Raw genomic sequence first — 14,163 nt, forward strand, 5'->3', positions numbered from 1 at the left:
CTATGTCATAATCATCTATAAATTGTCCCCATTGTTCATAGACCTGTTGTTGACTTGCATGATTAGCCCATCATATATTCGTAATACTGGTATGAATATTTTCAAGCCTTGGAAAGCACAGAAATTCTTGCTTGAAAAAGCAGTAAGCACTATGTTTGGTCCTGGGAGCAGCAGATACATACAGTATTTCCATTCTCAATGTAAAAAAAAAATTAAACTTAAGAATTTTGGGCTAAAAAACTGCTCTTTTGAAAGTCCTGTGATCACAATGCAAGAACCAGAAACCTTTGAACCAGGAACACGGTGTCAACAGAAGAACATCTAGTTCAAGTCAAACACACTGTCTGCTCAAGGTCAAAACCACTCCTCAGTCCATCCAATTATTATTTATTTGATGTTCTCTTCCCACACATCCACAGTAGTGGTGTGCCACAGTATGTAGGTACGGTTCCTCCTACATACTCTGAAAGGTAAGCATCCTGAGAAAGCTGGAAAAGCAAAGTCAGTGTTCATCTCAGTAATACAGATGTATGAACATATAGTCAATCTGCCCTCCTTTCTCCCAAGGAAGACTCTATGGGTTGACTAACGGGTTTCCCTTGGGTTTCCTGGTGGGCTTGGATCTGAAGTCACCTTCACTACCATCCATAGGCATCTGCACTTCTACTGTTGGAAGGTCTCATCTTTTTGGGGAGGAGTGGCTGGAGAGCTGTCTGGCAGAAAAGGACTTGGGGGTGTTGGTTGACAGCCGCCTGAACATGAGCCAGCAGTGTGCTCAGGTGGCCAAGAAGGCCAATGGCATCCTGGCTTGTATGAGGAACAGTGTGGGCAGCAGGACCAGGGAGGTGATAGTGCCCCTGTACTGGGCACTGGTGAGGCCACACCTCGAGTACTATGTTCAGTTTTGGGCCCCTCACTACAAGAAGGACATCGAGGTGCTAGGGCAAAGAAGGGCAACAAAGCTGGTGAAGGGTCTGGAGCACAAGTCTTATGAGGAGCAGCTGAGGGAGCTGGTGGTGTTTAGTTTAAAGAGGAGGCTGAGGAGAGACCTTATCGCTCTCTACAACTACCTGAAAGGAGGTTGTAGCGAGGTAGGGGTTGGTCTCTTCTCCCAAGTAACAAGTGATAGGAGAAGAGAAAACGGCCTCAAGCTGCACCAGGGGAGGTTTGGGTTGGATATTAGGAAGAACTTCTTCACTGAAAGGGTAGTCAGGCATTGGAACAGGCTGCCCAGGGAAGTGGTGGAGTCTCCATCCCTGGAGGTATTTAAAAGGTGGGTAGACGTGGTGCTTAGGGACATGGTTTAGTGGTGGACTTGGCAGTGTTAGGTTAACAGTTGGACTCGATGATCTTAAAGGTCTTTTCCAACCTTAATGATTCTATGATTCTATGATTGTCTTTACCTGATTTCATACATTATTCCCCATCTTTTTCTACTTGTGAATCCACTTTTTTGTAGCCATTCCATCTCTTTTTCTTTTCTCAAACTCCTTCCAAAGAAACAATCCACTCTGAATTACTTTTTGCTCATTGGTCCCAGTTCTGCAACATCCATATCCAAATTATGTGGTTCTGATCTGGCTACCTAGGCAACCTGAGCCTGATAAGGTGTTACTGATATGATTAGTGAGTGCCCTAACAAGACTCTGCACCTCCAAATTACCCTACAATTATCCCATTTGTAAGAGCTGCATATCAGTTATCTTATACACTCCTTGAAAATAATCATTGTACTTTTAGCCTTCATTCCTCTGCCTAGTTTCATCTGAGCACAAGGAGTTTTGTTTCCCGTCTGCAGACAGTCTGCATGCTAGAACAAGAAAATATGTTTTTCACACTCCGATGTGACCAGACAGCATCCTTGGCCTGGAATTGTCTCAGTCACTGTCATGATTCCCTGCTCAGGTTTTGACTGGTTATAAGGCCTGGTGCTCCTGAAGGGTTTTTTTGCTTACTGACTCCCTCTTACAGATTTAAGGAAAAAGATCAGTTCTCACTGTGGACAATTTGTCATAACCAGTCAGATGGTATTTTTGGTCTATTGTTATCAGTAGGGGACTAAAAATTTTTAATGGCTTTCAAATTCTGGTCTCTCTGATAACCTACCAGCACCTATGGAAAACCTGTAGATTGGCAGTGTAGTGTTTTTCCATTGTATAACCAAGTCTCCATTCTTTCAAGGATTTTAGTGCTCTGAGCCTCTCCCTTGGTTTTTCTTTCTCCAAACTCTATGAAAAAATATCATCTTAACCTCCTCTTCCTTTCTTTTCCATGTCTTTTAAAAACCTTTTCTATCTTGGCTAGAAGATCAGGAGATGGTCTTTGCTACTGTGCTCCAGACTGGACATGACACATTGCTCTATCAACACTATATCTAGGGACTGTTCAATTCAGTTCCACACTATATCAAAAAAGTGTAGGAACCAGTATACATGAGGCTTATCCACTATACATGAGCTTGGAAGTTAGTACTGGTCTTGTTTTTTAACCACCATATGGTTTATTGAAGGATGGCAAGAGGCAGACTGTTTACTTTCACAGACAGTGATGTCTCATGCTGTAAAAAAGCACCTGTTGGTCTCAGCATCTGGAATAACCTCCCTGGAAAATATTCTGGAAAGTAAGTTCAGTTTTCAGAACAAGCCACAGTTTGTAACTCTTGCAGCTGGGGACATTGTGGTGGGTTGATCCCGGCTGGACACCAGGTGCCCACCAAAGCTGCTCTATCACTCCCCCTCCTCAGCTGGACAGGGGACAGGAAATATAACGAAAGGCTCATGGGTCAAGATAAGGACAGGGAGAGATCATTCACCAATTACTGTCGCGGGCAAAACAAACTCAAGTGGGGCAAATGAATTTATTACTGATCAAATCAGAGTAAGGTAATGAGAAAATAAAAACTAAATCTTAAAACACCTTCCCCCGACACCTCCCTTCTTCCCAGGCTTAACTTTTCTCTGCCTCCTTCCCCCACGCGGCGCAGGGGGATGGGGAATGGGGGTTGCAGTCAGTTCATGACATGTTGTTTCTGCCGCTCCTTCCTCCTCAGGGGGATGACTCCTCACACTCTTCCCCTGCTCCAATGTGGGGTCCCTCCCACGGGAGACAGTCCTCCATGAACTTCTCCAATATGAGTCCTTCCCACAGGCTGCAGTTCTTCATGAACTGCTCCAGCGTGGGTCCTTTCCACGGGGTACAGTCCTTCAGGAACAGACTGCTCCAGCGTGGGTCTCCTAGGGGATCACATGTCCTGCCAGCAAACCTGCTTCAGTGTGGGCTCCTCTCTCCATGGGTCCGCAGGTCCTGCCAGAAGCCTGCTCCAGCGCGGGATTCCCATGGGGTCACAGCCTCCTTTGGGTATTCACCTGCTCCTGTGTGGGGTCCTCCATGGGCTGCAGGTGAAGATCTGCTTCACCGTTACCCTCCATGGGCTGCAGGGGCACAGCCTGCCTCACCATGGTCTTCACCAGGGGCTGCAAGGGAATATCTGCCTGGTGCCTGGAGCACCTCTTCCCCCTCCTTCTTCACTGACCTTGTTGTCTGCAGAATTGTTCCCCTCACATATTCTCACTCCTCTCTCTGGCTGCAGTTGAGCAGGGTTTTTCTTACTGGTTTTTTTTTTTTTTCCCCTTCTTAAATATGTTATCACAGAGGCACTACCACTGTTGCTGATTGGCTTGGCCTTGGCCAGCAGCGGGTCTGTCTTGGAGCCGGCTGGCATTGGCTCTATTGGACATATGGGAAGCTTCTAGCAGCTTCTCACAGAAGCCATCCCTGTAGCCACACCCGCTGCCAAAACCTTGCCACACAAACCCTATTCAGACATTCAAGAAAAATGCAGAATACTGACATCAGCCAGAAAGTCTCTAATGGTGCTTTAGAGATTTCACTGCTCAAAAAGCTTTAAGAATTTTATTTATTTATTTCAAAATGACATGAGAGTATTATCCAATGAAATAACTAATCAGGTACAAACCACAGCTCGGTGTAGTTTGTGTTGAGAGTAGCTGATTAAATCAGAGGGAAGAAAAGTGTGGAGTTCAGGAAGAAAACACTCACTCGAACACGTTCGTGTTCATGTTCATACCCGTCCTGGGATATGAACAGCTTGTCAAGCCAAAAGGTCCTTGGAGAACTGGGTTCTTGCAGCAAATGGTATTCTACATCACTGACTCTGTGCATATAGCAAAAAAAAAAAAAAAATCCCACTGATCTAATCATTACAGAAAAATGCCTGCCCTTTCCCTTCTTGGCCTGCGGCAAACAGTGCCAGCCCTGGTGGTTTCTTCTTCCTCCCCTAGGGACCACTTAGGGATCTTGTTATACATTCTCAAACATGCTTTACCCATTCTTCTTTCTTCAGTGGTTTGCAACTCCACAGTAAATTAAAATTTACCTTATGTGGCACATTTAAAAATGCTAGCGTGTTCTCTTTGTTCTCTTTGTTTACTGGTAGAAATGTTTTTTCCGCACTCAGAGGTCTGCATTTCTTTAACTGACTATTGCTGAATATTTTAGTGCCCGGAGGTGTCCAGTGTTCACCCCTGCCCCTTTTCTGATCCCATATGTATACTCTTCTACACTACGTATCAGCTCTCTGCTTCAAGGCCTATATTCCTACACCAGGAGCTAGAGCAGAATACCGGCTCATACCCTCTATCAGCCTTTATGCTATATATTCTGCACACAGAATATAATTTATGTATATATTCTGTACCTTATTTATTCAGAATAAGGGCCTGTATCTCTACACTGCATCGTGGTGCTGGAGTCCTCAATATTTAATTCTACGCAGAGTAACTACTTGTTCCTGGCAGCTACATAAATATATGTATATACTGTACAAAGCTTCAGCAGAACTAAAACAAATCAGGCGTAGCCACCTGGTCATTACAAAAATTGCTGTTCTAACCAAAGAAAAAGAAAGATCCTGGGAAGCAAGGCAACTTCAGACAAAGCCAGACAAGCCTTAGTCCTGAGGTCTTCCTAAGGCTGAACAGAGCTATGGGCTCTTACTTTCATGGCAATGCTGTATTCCCTGTCAGTGTAGCGATGCAGTATTTTCAGTCTGTCAGTGCCTGGGTTTAGAAACCAGTATACTGTTTGTAGCCATTAACCATTATGGACAGTAATATCTGGTTAGGTTTTGGAATGAACATTTCTCTATGCCAGGAACAGTGAGTACGGTTGCAGGAAAAGCTTTCTGCAATGTGGTAGGTGACAGAGTTAGCTTAGGGAGATGCAGGCAGGTGTACGTGGCCCAGAGTTCAGCAGCACTAGGAGAGGTGTATGTGAACATACAGATCAGCACACAGTGTGGGGAGTCAGTAAATAAATTAGCTAAACCATTGACTATGATTTTTCTCCAGTAATGATATGCAGCTCCATACAGATGCTGCTGTGTGCCTTGGGCTTTAATAGATGAAATTTCTTGAAAAGTTTTTTAATTAGTGTACTTAAAGACACGTTCCTAATGTGCCTCAGTGGATATAGTGTTACAAGGAGCAGCTGAGGGAACTGGGGTTGTTTAGCCTGAAGAAAAGGAGGCTGAGGAGAGACCTTATCTCTCTCTACAACTACCTGAAAGGAGGATGTAGTGAGGTAGGGATCGATCTCTTCTTCCAAGTAACAAGTGATAGCACAAGAGAAAATGGTCTCAAGCTGCACCAGGGGAGGTTTAGATTGAATATTAGGAAAAATTTCTTCACTGAAAGGGTAGTCAGGCCCTGGCACAGGCTGCCCAGGGAAGTGGTTTAGTCCCCATCCCTGGAGGTATTTAAAAGATGTGTAGGTGTGGTGCTTAGAGACATGGTTTAGTGGTGGACTTGACAGTGCTGGGTTAACGGTTGGACTTGATGATCTTAAAGATCTTTTCCAACCTAAACGATTCTATGATTCTGTATTATTAGAAGTACATGTGAGGTCAGGAGAGAAATATTTGAGGAGCCATTAAGGTAAGTGTTGAGAACTTTTCAGTGATGAACATATTGTCAGCAATTCTTTCCTTCCCCTTCAGCATCCCATAAGCAAAAGTGACCCCATGATCACATAATCAGCAAAACAGGGAGGACATGGTGTTTCAGAAAAAGCCTTTAAAGGTGTTCCTGTTCGTAGGTCAAATTAAAAATTCTCAATTAGGAACAAAAATGCTTTTCCATTAAAAAATACTTTTGTGACACAGTTAACTTTAATTAATTAAAGCAATTGCTTTAACCCAAGAACAGGTTTCTAAGCTAGATCAGATAACAAGCCCCATGGAGATGCCTTTCTCTCTGCTGACTAGAAGAGGAAGTGAGGATGACTAGCTCAGGTTTAGACCTCTGCATTTGGATTTAAGGTCCTGGTTACTTTCACTTACCCTGGCCCTGTGCTTCTCCTTAAGACAACAGTTAATAAAATGATGTAATGAAGCTTGTATTATATTTCTCAAGATGTTTTGAGTTGTTTTTTCAAATCTGCTCAATGCAAATGTAATACCAATAGAGTTCCTGTAAAACATATGTATCTTTTAAATAGCACTGTGGCATCTTCTGCGGGTCTCAGTCCATGCCAAAAAACACTTGAATGCTTTCTTCATTTCCTGGTGTCTGTGAAGGCCTCATCCAGCTATGGAAATGATTTAAAACACAGGATAATGGGAAGGGATATTTGAGATAGTACTGATATCTGTGAATTACCTAGGCATGTGCTGAAGAACTCATGAGCTAAAATACTTGGCATATGCAAACGTTCTGTAAGGAAAAAAATATCATTAGACAAGTATGCTTTTGTCCATGTGTAGAATTATTTCAAATGCCATCAGGCTGATAGGAAGAGAAAAACTCATCAGAAACCCAGAAGACATAAACAGTGTGGAAATGAATCAGCAAAAGCAAGTATGCTCTGAAATATGTGTAGTTGCTAGCATTTTTGAGGAATGAAGGTGAAAAGGCACACAAAATACATCTATGATGTGCTATTGAACAGATGTTGAAATGAGTCAGCAACAGGCCTGATCTTCAAAATTCCATGGGAGTGAAGAAAAAACATATGGGAAAGTTACTACAGTATTTGACATATAAAAGGCATAGGAAAAACTCAGAAAGCTATAAATAAGTTCTCAAGGAAGATATGAGAAATTTGCCTTGAACTTCAAAATACTTCCTTGCACAGGACTAACCGGGTGCCTATAACTGTGATGTGTTATTACTAGCCAAGTGCATGTCAGAATTAGTCCAAGATCCCTTTGGCTGGGAGAAAGAACTCTTCACAACTTCAAAAGTTTCAGCATAGTTATCAAAATATGGCCATATTCAAGCTGGCAAACATAAGTAAGCCTTGAAATACAAAGAATTGTTTAGAATTGAAATAATTGTTTCAAGTTGGGTTAATAGAAATGATGGAATTAATGCATTGCAAGGAAAGATGACTTATTCATAGGGTATTCATCAGGATAGTAGAAGTAGACCAGTAACAAGGAAACAGATCTTGAAACTGCCCAAAATAATGACAAGAACTCATAATGAGTGAAAATGTTCTGTTTATGTAGCCTACACAAAACCAGCAAACTACAAATATTTTTCAGAAAAGTTAGTATTATTACTGGTTTCCCCAAAAGATTGGAAGATGTTACCATGAACTTTAAAGTATTGTAGTGCTTGACATACAGGAAATGAATGAAAAGAATTAAGCTCAAGAATTAAATATGCCTCATAAAGCCTAGAGTTATCCCCATAAAGCAGACTTATCCCCATCTTACAGAAAGAATTCACTGTAACAATAAATACTCTGTAATACCTATCCATTATAATAAATGAACATAACACTAAATCATTAAAGTGTGGCTGTATCATATTGTGCTGAATTCCCACAAAATATTAATAGATACACACTATAACCTAGCAATTATCATGTTAGCTTTTGCCAGGGATTATTGGAATACGTTAGAAAAAGGGCAACTATGTAGAACAACCCAGAATTCTTCATGACTAATGGAAAAATGTTCTTGTAAATTCAATAGCTTTCCAATATCTGAATATCTGAACATATGGAAAGAATTGTGATAATAAATTTGTAATAAGCAAAATACCCCTGAATTAGTGACATTACTGAGATACCCTGGCATGTGCATATGACATATTTAAAGTAATGTCAAGGGAAAAAAGAGAAAAAAATATGGCTAATGTTAAAGAAAATTATATACAGCTCTCTAGGAATTACTGAAAGATCTGATCTCAAACTGTAAAGCCATCGTATTTTGTGATTATTTACTTCATACTATTAGAAAGATTGCCAGATTTCCCCTGGATGTCTGGGTATCACAGACTTTAAGAATCTCGGAATGGCTGAGGTTGGAAGGGACCTCTGGAGGTCATCTGGCCCAATCCCTCTGCTCGAGCAGAGACACCTAGATCCAGTTGCCCAGGACTGTGTCCAGATGGCTTTTGAAAATCTCCAAGGATGGAAACTCCGCAACCTCTCCAGGCCATCTATGCCACTGCTTGGTCACCCTCAAAGTGAAAAAGCCTTTCCTGACATTCAGAGGAAACCTCTTGTTTCAGTTTGTGCCCATGGCATCTGGTCCTGTCACTGGGCACCACTGAAAAGAGCTTGGCTCCGTCCTCTTTGCAGCCTCCCATCAGGTATTTATATAAATTGATAAGATCTCCCTGAGCCTTCTCTTCTCCAGGCTGAACAGTCCCAGCTCCCTCAGCCTTTCCTCATAGGAGAGATGGTCCAGTCCTTTAGTCATCTTGGTGGCACTTTACTGAACTCTCTCCAGTATGTCCATGTCTGTCTTGTACTGGGGAGCCCAGAACTGAAGAAGCACTCCAGGTGTGTCTTCACCAGTGCTGAGCAGAAGGGAAGGATCACCTCCCTCAGCCTGCTGGCAGCACTCTTCCTAATGCAGCCCAGGACAGTTTGCCTAGGGCAGAGATAAAAGCTTTGCAAAATCTGACAAAGTGCAGTCATACTGAACTAGCAAAACATAAATATGTTTTTAAATGAATACAACTGCATACAACTACTCTAAGAAAAGGAAAAGTATGGACAAAAGCTTCAGAAGCTTTTAAATGTTTTGCAGATATCAAGCAGCCTGGGAAAAACTGAGAGAGAAGATATGCCTCAGAAGATGCCGCATTCTTTAAGAACGATGAGCAGAACTCAGCTAAAAATGAAAAGATATAGAGGCTCTCATAACAGAGAATTAGAATAAATCAAGCACATACTTTTTATTTTTCAGAATTACCAGAGCTCCACACAAGTGATCAACATAGCTTTCTGTAAACCTGGAAGACTTGTCTTAGAAATTTTTAAAGATTGTTGGGCTAACACAATAAATATTCTTGGAGTAATCAGAGTTATTTACAGTTCTATAAAAGTAAGTATTAAAATTTAAAAGAATTCAGACCAAGCTGCTACCTGGTACATTACAGGAATTATTATAATAAATTAGAAAAAAAAGTTACTCACAGTTTACCATAAAAATCTAGCAGCTGAATTGTGTGAAGTATTACTGCAATAAATCTCCAAAAGTTGAATAGCTTTCATTTTACTTTATAGTAATCAGAATTTCACTGGATGTGTGGGAAGAACTCACAACTGTAAGAAACTTTTTGGGCCCCATATGTATATCTGTATAGACAGATGTGAAACTCTAATGGCATTAGGCAGCATCTTTCACTCAGTAAAAATGAGGAGAGCACTTGTTAAAGGCACAGCCTGTCAGGCCTGGGGAAAAAAATACATGCTTTTTTAATGCGTTTGCTTAGAGTGGACTGGATAAAATCCTATTCTTGTTCTGTTGAAAAGCTGTCATTCACAAGCAGAAGGCCGCCTGGTTGTCTTCTCCTGGCCGTGCTTGGGGGTTTTAACCACCCTTGTAGAGGGAGAGGAGTTTGTTGATTCCTCCAAAACAACTTGGCAGGCACATCATGGGACTAAAGGCGTGGGACTACAGGTGCAGGACTAGACAGATAGGAGTTAAGGGGAGAGCAGACAGGAGAGCTGCAGAGTGGTTGCAACTGGGACACTGCAGGAAGAGCGAAGGGCTTATTTGAAGCAGAAGGCAGATTTGCAGCCAAACCACAGCCAAGTGAAAGAGATGGTTGCTAGTGATGACTGAATAAAGTTTGTTCAAGCATGCAAGTTGTTGTATTGGCTCCAAGAGAGATGCCAGAGAAATAATGATTTTCAGACATTTTTATTTTAATCTGACTGCCTCGGACCTGAGTTTTATCCATTTACAGTGTTGTTTTGTTCTAGTTTGTCTTTATAAAAATGGACCTTTGAAGAGCCAAGACCCTTCAGCATCTTTTTGTGTACTCTTTTGAAAAAAAATGTGGGGCAGCTGGTGCACAGGGGCCCTTTACCCAGGAAACTTGTCCCAGAGAAGTGAGAAGGGAGAGCAGGAAGAGGTACCTCCTAAAAGTTAGTGGGATCCCCCTGGGATGAAGGTATAAAAACTCAAAGTCCCGTGATCATACTGTGCTCCAGTGAGGGATCCTGGTAATGTTGGTACTGTTGACCTCAAGACTAAGAGGAACAGAGGAGGAATGAGCACAGCTGCAGAGAATGGGGTGGATACCAGGGAGCAATTGCAACTATCATTATTATCGAAACTTCTTCTGTAACAGTACCCTGTATTTTGTTTTTGTTTTCTGTAATGATTAGATTGGGATTTACAGTGATACTTGGGGAACACTTACCATTTCAGTTACATCAACAGTGAAGCCTTGGACTCATATGTAAGATATGTTTGCCTTTGTGCCTGTAATAGAATTGTTTAGAGTAACCCAGCCAGGATGTCTCCCACAGGGGCAGGTTGTGCTTGCTCAGCCTGACAATCCTCTCTGAGGAGGTGACTGATGGTGTGCACGAGGGGAGAACGGTGGATCTTGTTTGCCTTGACTCCAGCAAGGCCTTCAGCAGAGATTACCACAGGATCCTATCGCTGTATCGGTGAGGTAGGGACTGGGGAAGTAGCCTAACTTCAAGCCAGGCCACAGACATCTGTATAAACTTGTTCCTTCACCCCGATGCCCCATAAGTGGCAAGGGCTGTCACTGCTGATGAGGGTGATCAGCACCTCTGCTGAGCCAGCTCCCTGGGGCTGAGAGCAGAGCCGCAGACTGCTTCCACACAAGCAGCCGGCATGGCAATTCCTACAGCATGGCTTGTAGGATTTCCCCACGCGCAGATCTGCTGGGAGAGGGGAATGCTGTTTGCCCCCTTACATAGAGTCCACCAGGTGCAGCCCCTTCCCTGGTTTGTCCTGTTTAGGTTCTGGTGGCATATCTCCCATCCCTTCCCTCTGACTGTGTGGAGCAGCCAGCTGAGGTCCCCATGTGGCCCACGGGGTACTGGAGGTCCAGCACAGGCACTGTATGCTACTCCCGGGTCAGCCATCAAGCCACTCTGCAGTGTAGGGTTCACCAGGTGGGAAGCACCATTCTGAAGCCTCCTCGGCAGTTAACTAAGGCAAAGCTTACTTCAGCCCATGCTCAGGGTCCCCTTTAGTCTGTCCCTCATCTATTTTTCAAATCTGAGGCCGATACCAAATCCTGTCTCTGACATCTGCTGAGGGCAAGTGATGCCAAGTCTTTCCTCTCAGGTGTCCTAATGGCTCACTTGTCATCCACCAGATTGCATTTTGGATGTCTGGAGATCCAATACTATCACCTGTACAGAGAAGATGTCTTGGGTCCCCCCAGTCCCAGCTGTTGCCCAAGGACCCCTGACCCATGGTTAGCCCCTTACCCAGACCTCAGCTCCATGGTCACTGGGATTTAGTCCCTGTCTCTGCAGGCTGCTCAGGTTTCCTCTGTGATCAGTTCTTGCCTCTGAACTCTGCTAAGGGGGCACCTATCAACAAAACCCATCTCTTTGTTGCCTTAACAGGGCCAATCCTCTGATGCACGCTGACTTTCTGGAGATACAGTGTGTCAAATTTCCCTTCACCGTAGGGGGTGGTGGGGTCATCCTAGGTGAAACTAAGCTCCCACGTGCTGTCAGTGGTGTCAACCTCTGTGTCTGCAGGGGTCACCTGAAGGCAACTACTGACACAGTCTCACACCCTCCTCAGGAGCCACAGGATATCAGTCAGCCCAGGATTGCTGTGCTGGGGTTGTTGGAGGTCAGACCCTCCCAAATATCAACATGCAGGTGACAAAGCAAGCCCAAGTGCATTGCTCAGGGGCTTTCCAAAGTCAAATGCTGCCTCTGAACCTTGTCTGAGGTCAGCTGAAGTCTCAAAGTTCTTTGAAACTCTACTCCAGGCTCACTGGATTGTGAAGGCAGGCCCTGAAGCAGTTATGGCACATGAATGTTAGGTTAATTTAAAGCTCAGTTCCTGGGAAACACTGGAAGTGCAAGACAAGGTATCAGTTGGGGATTTCAGAGTAGAGAAGAAATAGATAAATACACAGACACACACACATATAATTATATACGCACATACATACATACATAGAATCATAGAATATCTCAAGGTGGAAGGGACCCATAAGGATTGTAAATATATACATATGTATATATAAAAGACAAAAAAACCAGCCTGACAACAAAGATATAATTTTTGTCTGTTTTAAATTGAGATAGAAATTCATGCTCCTGCTTGATTACCTTGTATAAATTAGGATAATTTTATTTAAAAATAAGAAGAAAACAGACAAGCCAGCACCAAACTTTTGATCCTTTGTCTCCTGTAAAGCAGTCTTCTTTGAGGCCCAGGAAATGAGATGTGTATCCTGTAGGTATCTGCTTACAGAGCAGGGAATCATTGCAGAGCAGGAGGTGTCAGCAGAGCTGGGGGGAATCAATGAGAGCAACCTGTGTCCAAACGGCAGTAATGGAGACAGCGATGACTAGCTGAGCAGCTGGCTGGTGCCAGTGGGGAACAGCTAAGAAGAAGTGGTGGGCGCAAGGGTGTAGGTTAGGGATGGGCAATAAACTGGGAGAAGGCAGAGCCAGGACAGCTGACTTGAACTGACTAAAGGGATATTCCATACCATATTATGTCATGCTTAGCAAAAAAAGCTCAAAGAAAGGAGGAAGAAGGGGGATGCTTGTGGTTATGTCATTTGTCTTCCCAAGAAACCTTTATGCATACTGAGGCTCTGCTTTCCAGGAGGTGCCTAAACATCTGCTTGTTGATGGGAAGTAGTGAATACATTACTTTTTTTTTGCTTTGTTTGCATGTGCAGCTTTTTCTTCACCTGTTAAACTCCTGTTATCTTGATGAACAAGTCTTCTTGCCTTCCTTCTCTCTGTCCTGCAGAAGAGGGGAGTGAGTGAGTGAGTGGCTGTGTGGGTGTTTGACTGTTGGCTGGGGCAACTCAGGTTGAGGGGCTGAGGCCAAACTCAGCCTTGAGGTCAGCCTCAAGGCTGACTTGAGAAAAACAAGACCCTGCAGAGCCATGGAAGAGCTCAGAGCACGGCCAAGCCCCTGCAGGATGCCTGTCCCCCTGAAGGGCAGAGAATGAAGGAGGCTCAGATCCCCAGGCCATTTCACAGTGGGCCTCTGCTTACCTCCAGCCTCCGTGGTTCACACATTTTCCTGCTGCACAAGGTGTTTTGTCACTTCTTCAAGTGAAGAAAGGTCAAACTGTTCTCTGCAAATTGCATAGCCATTGCTCTATAGACTTGACTTTCTTGACTTCACTCTTCCAGATGGGGGCACCCATCCTGCTTGGAAAGTGGAGAGGATGTGAGAGGGAAAGCCACTGAGCATCGGAGAGGGATGAGAGACTGCTGAGTGCTTGCTTGAAAGTCACGGCAAACCAAGCTGGTTTTTTTTGCGTACGGACATTCATCCCAAAGACCTCTCACCCTTATGTTGTGCTGCAGAGTGTTGTTTAGGTTAGTGATCCAGAAGGCCATGCCTGTTTTTTTCCTGCGTCAGGGATAGAGTGGCACATTTAATTGCAAGGTGCCACCAGGCCATTCTCTTGTTGCATGAAGAGAGTTGGGGGAAATACTCTCGGGCATACATTGGACCTGTGACTCAATGCCCACATTCTTACTGAAGTTCTTTTTTTTTTCTGCCAGCGTTATCAAAACTCGCAGTGTCCAGAAGTGCCTTTTGTTGGACCCATGGAATCTGGTCAGAGCTCTTGATGCCCTAACTAGTTGTTAAATGAGAAAATTTATCTAATCCACTTTCTGTAGCCAGGCAAGTGCCAG

The sequence above is a fragment of the Nipponia nippon genome, unplaced genomic scaffold, assembly GCF_047370975.1.
Source record: "Nipponia nippon isolate SJK-2023a ecotype South Korea unplaced genomic scaffold, ASM4737097v1 scaffold_14, whole genome shotgun sequence".
NCBI lineage: Eukaryota > Metazoa > Chordata > Aves > Pelecaniformes > Threskiornithidae > Nipponia > Nipponia nippon.